Genomic DNA, 11,874 nt, shown 5'->3' on the forward strand with positions numbered 1-11,874 from the left:
CCCACACCAAAGCACACAGACAGAAGCAGGGCAGCTGCTGTGCAACTGGGATTTGACAAGAGGGGCTCCCTCTGCTGGCTCAATGCGGTACAAAGTGTCAGAAGGTGTTAGTGCCGCAGAAATTAACAGCTTTGGACAATCAATTGCATCTGTGGTCCACAGGAGGGCGCCCAGTTGGCAAGTCCTGTGCATTGCATATTAATGCCGTTTCAATTGCACTCACATGTGCTTTTTGTGTAAAAGAGAGACACACACACACACACACACACACACACACACAGCGGCTCAGAGATGAGGGAAAAGCAACAGAAATCAGGAGAGATTTCAATGTGAGGAGATGGCCTGTGATGCTGGGCCATTGTGTAACATTGGAATGAGTACCTGTGGCTGGGGGGTGCTCCTCAAAGGTCCCGGGAGGAGGAGGCCAGGAGGCTACGGGTGGCTGGCCTTGGGCTGCGCCTCAGGAACGTCATTTATTCTGCGTGGCGCCGCGTGTGCCCTGTGCAGCTTGGATGTCTGCCGCTGACGCTCTGTGGCTCCTGTTCCTCTCATCTCCTGGTCCACACATGCCATCACGACGCACTGTACAAGGGGAGAGCAAGGCATCGTCGGTGGCCGCAAACAGTACAATCGCCTTCTGCGTCTGTCATTCTCTTTCGTTTGTTTGAGTGTTTGTTTTTTTAAATACACAGCAAGTGTCACTGTCTCTCTCTCTGTCTCTGTCTGAGTGCGCCTAACTTTTTTTCTTATGCACACCATTAAAAAAAGTTGGGCGCACCCAAATCAGCGTTCAAAGATTGATGGCTCCCTGTCAGAGCACTGGCTATGAATTTCAGATCGATCAGGCCTTAACTTAACAAAAAAGTTATCAATCGTTCTTTTCATCTTTTCTCATTGCCCACGGTCAGTTATATCCACTTCTGTCGGTCCTAGGATATTCACTAGGGCTGGGTATCATCACTGATTTCTATAATCCACTTGATTCCGATTCACAAGGTCCAGATTCGATTTGGTGCAATTTTTCCTCAGACAGTGAGAAGTCTTATAATTCTGATCATTTATCAGTACTGACACTAAACTTTATCAGAGATGTGAACATCACAGCACATGCCGTTGTGTCAAAGTAACTGATAATAAAATACAAAAAAAACATGAAGGAGATTTTCCTGGCATGGATTTTATAGCAGATAACCTTAAAAATATTCTGCAATTATACCTAATTTGAAAAAGTTTAAATTTCTTCAGTATTGAACAGCAGAAATTAAGCTTTCTTGTCCGAGGTCATTTAAGTACAAAGAAAAGAAAAGACAGCGGCCGCCAGCGCTATAAACAACGGTAGACTGATGGGTAATAAGTGAATGAGTAATGCGGAAAACAGATGTTTGAGATGGGAAACTTTTCCTGAAGTACAAAGCGAGAGCTGTGCATGAACTGTGGTTTTTATCGTGTTGGAAGCAAAACAGCAAAAGTAAGAGGGAATTAATGACGATATTTATCAAATGTGAAGCGTAGTTTGGTTCTTCTTTTGCTGCTGGCCCAGTGAATTTTGGTTGAAGAGAGACAAAACCTGCAGCCCAGAATCTTGCGCAAAAAAGACGTAAAGACGATTCAGACACGACGAATCAGAATTAGTGAGCTTTTGGCTTTCAGCCCCCACGGCGACTAAGCTAATTCTGATGCGTCGGTCCGCTCTGTGTTTACGTCTTCGTGTGGAATGCGTTTCCTGCTCTCATTTGCTGGTTGTTGTTGAAATAGTTTTGAGAGCTTTAACCTGAGATTCTGGCGTTTCTGGTAAAAGACATTTATATTCATTCAATTCAGGATTTAATGAATCGGTATCGCTTCATTGAAGCTACTCACCTTTCTCTATCCACCTGCACTTTCAGCTGGACCAAGGACATTTACAGAGGTCCCGCCCCTGACTATCTCTGATTTGTTTAGACCACGAAGGGGAATGATGTGTGTCTGTTGTTGATCACATGGATGTCTGCGGCAAATTTTACAAACACTTCTCATAATGACTAACTACTCCTGACATTTTTGAGATGTTAGCTCTTTATACAACGAAGTTATAGTGGGATACAAATAATATCAGGCTGATCCTGCCACAATTTGTTCCCCCTGTGAAAATCACGGACAAACAGTAGCCCACATTGCTGATTTTTCGTTCACAAACACTTCTTATTATGACGCATTACTCCTGAAACTTTGGAGGATTTAGCTCTTTATAGAGTAAAGTTACAGGAGAATAAAAATAGTTATCAGCCAAAATGTTAATGGTTTATTAAAATAATCCCATCTGATACCTCGTGAGATAAGATAAGATAAGATAACTCTTTATTGTCATTGCACAGTCATACATAGTACAGTAGTACAATGAAATTGGAAAACTGTCCTACGTCGGCTTTTCCAATAAATATATAATTTTAGATATAATAATAATAATAATAATAATAATTATATATATATATATATATATATATATAAAATTTTCTGTTGTAACCCTCAAACTGAATGGTAATGTAACGATACTAATTTTTCACTTTTTCACAAAATGAAAACATCAGTACCTCCTGCGTGCTCCCAGCACAGGGGAAACAAATTCTGTCGGGGATACGTACTTTGGCACAACAGATCCAAGTATAAAAACAATAACAAATACAATTTCTAGGTTCCATAACAGTTTTTATCATTACTTTATTGTGGATTAGGTGAAGAGTTGTTAAATGTAGACAATTTAAATAATAGATTAATGCAATAGCAAATTGTGCCTTTTTCTCAGATGGACAGCAGATGGAGTGAGAGGAGATGAGGTAGGAAGAGAGGCAAAGATTGAGTCATGGGCAGAGCCTAGTTTATTTCTCACAGTTTTTTAAAAATTCTCTTGCTTTATGGTTCTTAGCGCTGTTACCAGTCTTTGCATTTATCATTGTTTTAAGTGTCTTGATTTTAACTGGATCTAAAAGGCTTGGATCTCCACATCGTTGGTGGGAGAAGGTTATCAGGGTGGCTTCAAAATTTGCGACCACATGTTTGCTTTGCATTTTCCCCACCAAGTTGAAGTCACTGATTTTGCTGTTCCAGACTTTTGGAATCTCAGCTGAAACCCACATTCGCCAGGGTAATCTGTCGTAACCGGAACAGTGGAGGCTGGAGGTGTAATGCCGTCTTTTTGCAAAATGTCATTTGAATGAGCCAGTGAACGACACCCACTCAACGACACTGAATGAGCCAGTGAACGACACCCACTGAACGTCCCACTGAACGCTGTTGATGGCTTTTGAGGTTCTGGAGATATGCCAAATCGGAACAAAAAGGACGGGACAAAACATGTTTCTCAGGTCTGGTAGAACAGTAGCTGATTCTATAATGAACAGAATAAACAATAATTGAAAGATGTAATAATTCTGTCACACACTACAGCGGTTGTCAACTTATTTCTGCACAAACTCGCCTCACCTGGGAGACATGAAAAATATTATGCACCTTCACGTTAAGAGGCAGAACCAGCTGAACGGTAACAGGATTTTGACTTTGCTTCCACTGGGAAAGGACCAATAAATCGAGAATATAAACCCTTCATGCTCCTTTCAAGCTCCCCTACCCTGATACTATGTACATTTAAGATAAAGCTTTTTTTGTTTTCAGTATATGTAAAAGTATGGCTTTGTTATTCTATGTAATAATTTCTGAAAAACCTTTAGGCATTTATTTTATAAAGTGCATTTGTTATGATTTCAAGTAACACGCTAACAGCTTCACTGCTCACCTTTCGCTCTTATAATCTAGCCAACCTTTATGTGCTTGAGTAAGAAAACGGTATCTCACTGTACAGTAACTGATCAGCCAGTATGGTTTTAGGACATTTTGAATGAGGCAGAATGACATTTTCATTATTGTTATTATTTTTATTTTTATTTATTTATGTATTTATCTTTGCTTTACCAGCCTTCTGAAATCTCAGCTGAAAACCATATTCTCCGTGGTAATCTGTTGTTACTGGGACGGTGGAGGCTTGGGATGTAATGCCATCTTTGTGCAAACTGTCATTTGGTATCTCTCCCTTAATTGCTGGTCATTGATGATCAACATATCGATGCAGCTATCTGTCCTCCATATGTACAATTATATAAACATACAGACACACAGACACCTTTTAAGCCCTTGTCCTCTGATCAGGTGTCCATGTAGCATTTACCTGGACCACTGTCGCCAAACCATCTGTTTCATAATACATGTAATGTTTAATCTGCACTGGTCACTCCACTTTATTGTCATTGATATTTATATTTAAAAGTGCAATACTGTAATTTTCTGCTGCTCATTCCTGTGCAATATCCCATCTGCCCTCCCGTCATATTTCTTTTCAAGATTTTCTTATTTAATCACTAGTGTACATATATTTATATTTATAGATACATATATATATTTAGTCATCTTTTCTCTTTTACCATGTCTCTCTAATATTTTGCTCCTTACTATTTTTCTATTTTCTTATTATTTTATTTTATTACATTTTCTCCTACTGTATCATGCTGCTGAGTGACTGCTGCTCGTCAAACACATTTCATTGCAATGTTGACCCTGTGCTAACTTGCATATGACAAATAAAACTGAAAACTGAAAACATGTAAGCTAATGGTCCCAACGTGCTTAAGATACATTTTTAAATTATCTGTGTAATTTCTGTTCATATTTAAATTAAGAGGGGGTGGCAGTAAAAACTCTGTAACAGAAATGTCATCAAGTACATTGTCAAACGATTGCGCTGTACGGACTCGCGTACTTGACTACTGAGAAACGGCTTTCACGTCAGACTTCTCTGCGCATTTCATTTACTGCTAAGCTGCTTAGCGGCTCTTATTTATCCAAAGTGCGACACCTGAGCGCAGACCCGGGCTGTTAAACAAATATGAGTCAATGCAGATGTCAGACAGACTGTCCAAATTCTCCCAAAGAATCTGCAGGCACCTTTTTAAAATTGGCTTAGAATAGAAAATTCTAAGTCTATTATTGAGATATTCTTATTTTCTGTTAGTAGTTAATCTTTCAAATGACAAGAGATAATGCCTAGATATCTCACCTCATCTTTCATCTGTGTATTACATATTAACTGCAGGAGACACTCATGTAGAGATAGTATCTCACATTTATTATTATTATTGTTATTATTCATCTGTAAACCTGACGTGTTTCATAATCGCCTTGGCTATGTTAATCATCATGCTCTTCAGGAGGCGTCAAGACGCGGGGAACACAGATGAGAAATTAAAATAACAGTCAACACTTTAATTTTAACTTTAGAGCACAAAATACAAACTTTGAAATCTGAAATTTAAAATGTCTTGTTGGTGACAGAAAGAATTTAGACAACTAAGAAAATGTGTAATAAGGGTAAACTATTGTATATGTACAAAAAAAGATGCTTCTTATTAGTAGATGTAAAACACAGGACTGCAGTTAAAATGAAAAATGTCCTGATGATACAGAAACGATAACTCGACGAATAGAATTTGGACGCGTCTGCCGCTTGTCAAACACCTATTCAGTAGTAGCCGCCATTGTAGCCATAGTAAAAGGGTCTGTGTTGGGTATACGGGGCATAGTGGTTACGCCTGACCATTTTTTGCAGTATACCGTCATGCCGTTCGGGCTAAGAAATGCCCCAGCCACCTTCCAGCGGCTGATGAACACTGTGTTACATGGAGTCAGAAATTGTGAAGTGTATCTGGATGATATAGTTGTCTAGGTGGGGGTTTTGGTTGGTGCCGGACGCTGTGGCGAAGAGCCCACGCCGATGGCTTCTTCGGTTCTGGAGATATGGCGAATGGGACCAAAAAGGATGGGACAAAACGGTCCCAATGGGAGAAAGGAAGGTGCAGAGGGCCTGGTTCCACTGTCATTGCATTGCTCGTGTCCGGGCGCATCCGCAGGTGCCCAACATGGCATGGTTCAGAGTACCTTTGCAGGATGGGGCAGTAGTTGGAGAACGGTCGTGTGATGCGTCCACGGATGCAGAATCGTTCCCCGACTCCAAGGGTGCCCGCCGTGTCTTTGTCAGACCCTCCTATCTGGAGATAGAGCTGCAAACCTTTTTCGGAAGCACTTTCCCTGCACAGAAGCGTCTGCAGCAGGAGACCGCAGAAGGGACAGCAGAACCAGGCCTTTGGAGCACTGCGTCATCTCCTGGTCCACACATGCCATCACGACGCACTGTACAAGGGGAGAGCAAGGCATCGTCGGTTGCCGCAAACAGTACAATCGCCTTCTGCGTCTGTCATTCTCTTTCGTTTGTTTGAGCGCTTGTTTTTTAAATACACAGCAAGTGTCAATCATTCTCTCTCTCTCTCTCTGTCTGTCACACACACAGACACACACACAGACACACACACACACAGCGGCTCAGAGATGAGGGAAAAGCAACAGAAATCAGGAGAGATTTCAATGTGAGGAGATGGCCTGTGATGCTGGGCCATTGTGTAACATTGGAATGAGTACCTGTGGCTGGGGGGTGCTCCTCAAAGGTCCCGGGAGGAGGAGGCGAGGAGGCAGCGGGTGGCTGGCCTTGGGCTGCGCCTCAGGAACGTCATTTATTCTGCGTGGCGCCGCGTGTGCCCTGTGCAGCTTGGATGTCTGCCGCTGACGCTCTGTGGCTCCTGTTCCTCTCATTTCCTGGTCCACACATGCCTTCACGACGCACTGTACAAGGGGAGAGCAAGGCATCGTCGGTTGCCACAAACAGTGCAATCGCCTTCTGTCATTCTCTTTCGTTTGTTTGAGTGCTTGTTTTTTAAATACACAGCAAGTGTCACTCTCTCTCTCTCTCTCTCTCTCTCTGTCTGTCACACACACACACACACACACACACACAGACACACAGACAGACACACAGTCAGACAGACACTGTGAGGTGTGCAGTGCAAAATTGGAATTTCAGTGCTTTTTGATTTGTATCTCTCTCTCTCGCTCTCTCTCTCTCTCTCTCTCTCTCTCTCTCTCTCTCTCTGTCTGTCTGTCTGTCACACACACAGACACACACACTCACACACAGACACACACACTCACACACAGACACACACACAGACACACAGTCAGACAGACACTGTGAGGTGTGCAGTGCAAAATTTGAATTTCAGTGCTTTTTGATTTGTATCTCTCTCTCTCTCTCTGTCTCTCTGTCTGTCTGTCTGTCACACACACACACACAGACACACACACACACACACACACACACACACACACAGACACTGTGAGGTGTGCAGTGCAAAATTTGAATTTCAGTGCTTGGTGATTTGTCTCCCTCCAGTGGCCCACTGCAGGTATGATGAGGTTTAAATGATAGGTTAGGGGGTAATAGCCAGTAGTTGACGGAATAAAATGGAATAACTCGAAAAGTAAGTGTCGTAGAGGGATGAAAGTAGTGTCTACGGGTGGGTTTTTGGGTCCTCCGGACACCCTGGTGAAGACCCCATGTCGATAGCACCAACGGTTCTGGACTTGGTGGAAATCGGTCAAAATTTGACGGAATAAAAAGGTCAAAGTGGCATATAGGAGTGTCCGGTCGGGCTGATTCCACCACCACTGTACTCAGCAGGCCCTGCCGGGTCGTTAGACACGCGACGTGGCAGGGATCGGTGACATAACATGTAGCAGTTTCCCTGCACAGAAGCGTCTGCAGCAGGAGACCGCAGAAGGGACAGCAGAACCAGGCCTTTGGAGCACTGCGTCATCTCCTGGTCCACACATGCCTTCACGACGCACTGTACAAGGGGAGAGCAAGGCATCGTCGGTTGCCGCAAACAGTGCAATCGCCTTCTGCGTCTGTCATTCTCTTTCGTTTGTTTGAGTGCTTGTTTTTTAAATACACAGCAAGTGTCACTCACTCTCTCTGTCTCTCTCTCTCTCTCTGTCTGTCACACACATACACACACACACAGACACACAGTCAGACAGACACTGTGAGGTGTGCAGTGCAAAATTGGAATTTCAGTGCTTTTTGATTTGTATCTCTCTCTCTCTCTCTCCGTCTCTCTCTCTGTCTCTCTTTCTGTCACGCACACACACACACACACACACACACACACACAGTCAGACAGACACTGTGAGGTGTGCAGTACAAAATTTGAATTTCAGTGCTTTTTGATTTGTATCTCTCTCTGTCTCTCTCTCTCTCTTTCTGTCTCTCTGTCTGTCTAACTGTCACACACACACACACACACACACACACACACACACACACACACAGTCAGACAGACACTGTGAGGTGTGCAGTGCAAAATTTGAATTTCAGTGCTTGGTGATTTGTCTCCCTCCAGTGGCCCACTGCAGGTATGATGAGGCTTAAATGATAGGTTATGGGGAAAAAGCCAGGAGAGGATGGGACAAAAGTGGAATAACTGAAAAAGTAAGAGGTGTAGAGGGCTGATGTTGGTGTCTAGGTGGGGGTTTTGGTTGGTGCCGGACGCTGTGGCGAAGAGCCCACGCCGATGGCTTCTTCGGTTCTGGAGATATGGCGAATGGGACCAAAAAGGATGGGACAAAACGGTCCCAATGGGAGAAAGGAAGGTGCAGAGGGCCTGGTTCTACTGTCATTGCATTGCCCGTGTCCGGGCGCATCCGCAGGTGCCCAACATGGCATGGTTCAGAGTACCTTTGCAGGATGGGGCAGTAGTTGGAGAACGGTCGTGTGATGCGTCCACGGATGCAGAATCGTTCCCCGACTCCAAGGATGCCCGCCGTGTCTTTGTCAGACCCTCCTATCTGGAGATAGAGCTGCAAACCTTTTTCGGAAGCACTTTCCCTGCACAGAAGCGTCTGCAGCAGGAGACCGCAGAAGGGACAGCAGAACCAGGCCTTTGGAGCACTGCGTCATCTCCTGGTCCACACATGCCATCACGACGCACTGTACAAGGGGAGAGCAAGGCATCGTCGGTGGCCGCAAACAGTACAATCGCCTTCTGCGTCTGTCATTCTCTTTCGTTTGTTTGAGCGCTTGTTTTTTAAATACACAGCAAGTGTCAATCATTCTCTCTCTCTCTCTCTGTCTGTCACACACACAGACACACACACAGACACACACACAGACACACAGTCAGACAGACACTGTGAGGTGTGCAGTGCAAAATTTGAATTTCAGTGCTTTTTGATTTGTATCTCTCTCTCTCGCTTTCTCTCTCTCTCTCTGTCTGTCTGTCTGTCTGTCTGTCACACATGCACACACACACACACACACTCACACACTCACACACACCAAAGCACACAGACAGAAGCAGGGCAGCTGCTGTGCAACTGGGATTTGACAAGAGGGGCTCCCTCTGCTGGCTCAATGCGGTACAAAGTGTCAGAAGGTGTTAGTGCCGCAGAAATTAACAGCTTTGGACAATCAATTGCATCTGTGGTCCACAGGAGGGCGCCCAGTTGGCAAGTCCTGTGCATTGCATATTAATGCCGTTTCAATTGCACTCACATGTGCTTTTTGTGTAAAAGAGAGACACACACACACACACACACACACACACACACACACACACACACAGCGGCTCAGAGATGAGGGAAAAGCAACAGAAATCAGGAGAGATTTCAATGTGAGGAGATGGCCTGTGATGCTGGGCCATTGTGTAACATTGGAATGAGTACCTGTGGCTGGGGGGTGCTCCTCAAAGGTCCCGGGAGGAGGAGGCGAGGAGGCAGCGGGTGGCTGGCAGCGGGTGGCTGGCCTTGGGCTGCGCCTCAGGAACGTCATTTATTCTGCGTGGCGCCGCGTGTGCTCTGTGCAGCTTGGATGTCTGCCGCTGACGCTCTGTGGCTCCTGTTCCTCTCATTTCCTGGTCCACACATGCCTTCACGACGCACTGTACAAGGGGAGAGCAAGGCATCGTCGGTTGCCACAAACAGTGCAATCGCCTTCTGTCATTCTCTTTCGTTTGTTTGAGTGCTTGTTTTTTAAATACACAGCAAGTGTCACTCTCTCTCTCTCTCTCTCTCTCTCTCTCTGTCTGTCACACACACACACACACACACAGACACACAGACAGACACACAGTCAGACAGACACTGTGAGGTGTGCAGTGCAAAATTGGAATTTCAGTGCTTTTTGATTTGTATCTCTCTCTCTCGCTCTCTCTCTCTCTCTCTCTCTCTCTCTCTGTCTGTCTGTCTGTCACACACACAGACACACACACTCACACACAGACACACACACTCACACACAGACACACAGACAGACACACAGTCAGACAGACACTGTGAGGTGTGCAGTGCAAAATTTGAATTTCAGTGCTTTTTGATTTGTATCTCTCTCTCTCTCTCTGTCTCTCTGTCTGTCTGTCTGTCACACACACACACACAGACACACACACACACACACACACACAGACACACACACACACAGACACTGTGAGGTGTGCAGTGCAAAATTTGAATTTCAGTGCTTGGTGATTTGTCTCCCTCCAGTGGCCCACTGCAGGTATGATGAGGTTTAAATGATAGGTTAGGGGGTAATAGCCAGTAGTTGACGGAATAAAATGGAATAACTCGAAAAGTAAGTGTCGTAGAGGGATGAAAGTAGTGTCTACGGGTCGGTTTTTGGGTCCTCCGGACACCCTGGTGAAGACCCCATGTCGATAGCACCAACGGTTCTGGACTTGGTGGAAATCGGTCAAAATTTGACGGAATAAAATGGAATAACTCGAAAAGTAAGTGTCGTAGAGGGATGAAAGTAGTGTCTACAGGGGGGTTTTTGGGTCCTCCGGACACCCTGGTGAAGACCCCATGTCGATAGCACCAACGGTTCTGGACTTGGTGGAAATCGGTCAAAATTTGACGGAATAAAAAGGTCAAAGTGGCATATAGGAGTGTCCGGTCGGGCTGATTCCACCACCACTGTACTCAGCAGGCCCTGCCGGGTCGTTAGACACGCGACGTGGCAGGGATCGGTGACATAACATGTAGCAGTTTCCCTGCACAGAAGCGTCTGCAGCAGGAGACCGCAGAAGGGACAGCAGAACCAGGCCTTTGGAGCACTGCGTCATCTCCTGGTCCACACATGCCTTCACGACGCACTGTACAAGGGGAGAGCAAGGCATCGTCGGTTGCCGCAAACAGTGCAATCGCCTTCTGCGTCTGTCATTCTCTTTCGTTTGTTTGAGTGCTTGTTTTTTAAATACACAGCAAGTGTCACTCACTCTCTCTCTCTCTCTCTCTGTCTCTCTCTCTCTCTCTGTCTGTCACACACATACACACACACACAGACACACAGTCAGACAGACACTGTGAGGTGTGCAGTACAAAATTTGAATTTCAGTGCTTTTTGATTTGTATCTCTCTCTGTCTCTCTCTCTCTCTTTCTGTCTCTCTGTCTGTCTAACTGTCTCACACACACACACACACACACACACACACACACACACACACACACACACACACACACACACACACACACACACACACACACACACACACAGTCAGACAGACACTGTGAGGTGTGCAGTGCAAAATTTGAATTTCAGTGCTTGGTGATTTGTCTCCCTCCAGTGGCCCACTGCAGGTATGATGAGGCTTAAATGATAGGATAGGTTATGGGGAAAAAGCCAGGAGAGGATGGGACAAAAGTGGAATAACTGAAAAAGTAAGAGGTGTAGAGGGCTGATGTTGGTGTCTAGGTGGGGGTTTTGGTTGGTGCCGGACGCTGTGGCGAAGAGCCCACGCCGATGGCTTCTTCGGTTCTGGAGATATGGCGAATGGGACCAAAAAGGATGGGACAAAACGGTCCCAATGGGAGAAAGGAAGGTGCAGAGGGCCTGGTTCTACTGTCATTGCATTGCCCGTGTCCGGGCGCATCCGCAGGTGCCCAACATGGCATGGTTCAGAGTACCT

The sequence above is a fragment of the Perissodus microlepis genome, unplaced genomic scaffold (genome assembly GCF_051167445.1).
Source record: "Perissodus microlepis isolate ML-2025 ecotype Zambia unplaced genomic scaffold, ASM5116744v1 scaffold_26, whole genome shotgun sequence".
Classification (NCBI taxonomy): Eukaryota; Metazoa; Chordata; class Actinopteri; order Cichliformes; family Cichlidae; genus Perissodus; species Perissodus microlepis.